Here is a 2341-nt window from a genome sequence, read left to right on the forward strand (position 1 = left end):
CATGCAAGTGGCTCGCTTTTCTCCAAAGGTCTCTTTAATTTTCCTGTAGACAGTATCTATCTTACCCCTAGTGAGATAAGCCTCTACATCCTTACATTTGTCCTCTAGCGATCCCTGCTTAGCCATTTTGCACTTCCTGTCGATCTCATTTTTGAGACGTTTGTATTCCTGTTTGCCTGCTTCATTTACTGCGTTTTTATATTTTCTCCTTTCATCAATTAAATTCCGTATCTCTTCTGTTACCCAAGGATTTCTACTAGCCCTCGTGATTTTACCTACTTGATCCTCTGCTGCCTTCACTATTTCATCCCTCAAAGCTACCCATTCTTCTTCTACTGTATTTCTTTCCTCCATTCCTGTCAATTGTTCCGTTATGCTCTCCCTGAAACTCTGTACAACCTCTGGTTTAGTCAGTTTATCCAGGTCCCATCTCCTTAAATTTCCACCTTTTTGCAGTTTGAAAACTGTAGTTTTACAAAAATAGTGTGCATTTCTTTTGTAGTGGTCCTTGTAATTTTCACACTTTAAAAAAGATGTGTAAAATTTGTGGCAAAAAGTAATACAAAAGTATATGTAAATACTTAACTAGATACACATGTAAAAGTAACGTAATGTTCTTGTCAATATTTGCTGACAGGTATTTGAGTAATATTCACAACTGTCCAATATTAGAATTGGAATCATTATATTGTTCTTGCACTGTGAGAGTGCTTCGCCTGTCTCGTACATTGTGACACATAATGGTCAATGCCGCTCAACGTGGGGCGTCTGCAGACTTGTGATCACACAGTGTATAGGAGACCATTTGCCCAGTGAAACACCCAGAAAGAGGCGGCCCGCACAGAGCAGCTGTGTTTTCGCTCGTAACGGCGGCGACAGCGGTCCCCCGGAGCTCCTCTCGGTTGGGAGACGGACGATCCTCACCCTCCCCCTCCCCGCCTGCCCCCACCCTCCTCCCCGACCAGAATTGAGTTCTCAGAGGGCAGGCCGGGGCGAGGGTACGTCTTCGCTGCCTGTCCTCGGCGTGCTGCGGCCCGCGAGACCCCGGGGGATAATCCAGACTTTACGGCCCCTAAATAATACATCAGCCGCGTAACCCAGCCTGGCGCAGAACGACCCAGCGAGAGCAACGCCGGGGCGCGGCGAGTCACCCGCTGCCTCACCAGCCCAGACGGGCTGCCGGGACACGGGTGCTGCGTCCCTCCTGCGGCCATACAAAATAACACTCACCCCTCTAATGAGCAGACTGCCTGCTCTAGAACTGTGCTCGTCTTGCGCCCCAGAAAGTGACGGTGCTGCCCGCGGGTCTCACAAGGGGAAGGCCTCAGGCACGGCCAACCGATTCGGCTCAGATTAGGCAGGTCGCTTGTGTACAACCTAAAACGAAGGAATCTATTTTGGGTCAACAACCCCTCGTTTTTGAGAAAATCACCCCTAAAGGTTATGATGAGCAATCGACTCCAAATTGGAGGGATCGATAGATAATTGTAAATAGAGCATTTGTCATCATCAGGTGTGGGGTCCGAAGACGCATGCTTTTCTAGAAATCGGGGTAAGAAACTTTTACAACTGCCTCTTCTGTACCCACACGGTAAACGCTTTTAGCCGATAGCGCAACGGCCAAGGTAACTGGCTAGGAATCGGCGAATCCGGGTTGGGGTCTCGGAGAAACCTCGCGGATTCGTGGTTTCCTGTCAGGAAGGTCGCAGGTCGTAGTAATAGACGGCAAATCATCGAGTAAAACTGAAGTGATATCAGGTGTTCCCCAGGGAAGCGTCCTGGGACCTCTGCTGTTCCTGATCTATATAAATGACCTGGGTAACAATCTGAGCAGTTCTCTTAGGTTGTTCGCAGATGATGCTGTAATTTACCGTCTAGTAAGGTCATCCGATGACCAGTATCAGTTGCAAAGCGATTTAGAAAAGATTGCTGTATGGTGTGGCAGGTGGCAGTTGACGCTGAATAACGAAAAGTGCGAGGTGATCCACAAGAGTTCCAAAAGAAATCCGTTGGAATTCGATTACTCGATAAATACTACAATTCTGAAGGCTGTCAATTCAACTAAGTACCTGGGTGTTAAAATTACAAACAACTTCAGTTGGAAAGACCACATAGATAATATTGTGGGGAAAGCGTGCCAAAGGTTGCGTTTCATTGGCACGACACTTAGAAGATGCAACAGGTCCGCTAAAGAGACAGCTTACACTACACTCGTTCGTCCTCTGTTAGAATATTGCTGCGCGGTGTGGGATCCTTACCAGGTGGGACTGACGGAGGACATCGAAAGGGTGCAAAAAAGGGCAGCTCGTTTTGTATTATCAGGTAATAGGGGAGAGAGTGT

This window comes from Schistocerca serialis, chromosome 10 (genome assembly GCF_023864345.2).
Source record: "Schistocerca serialis cubense isolate TAMUIC-IGC-003099 chromosome 10, iqSchSeri2.2, whole genome shotgun sequence".
In the NCBI taxonomy this organism is placed as follows: Eukaryota; Metazoa; Arthropoda; class Insecta; order Orthoptera; family Acrididae; genus Schistocerca; species Schistocerca serialis.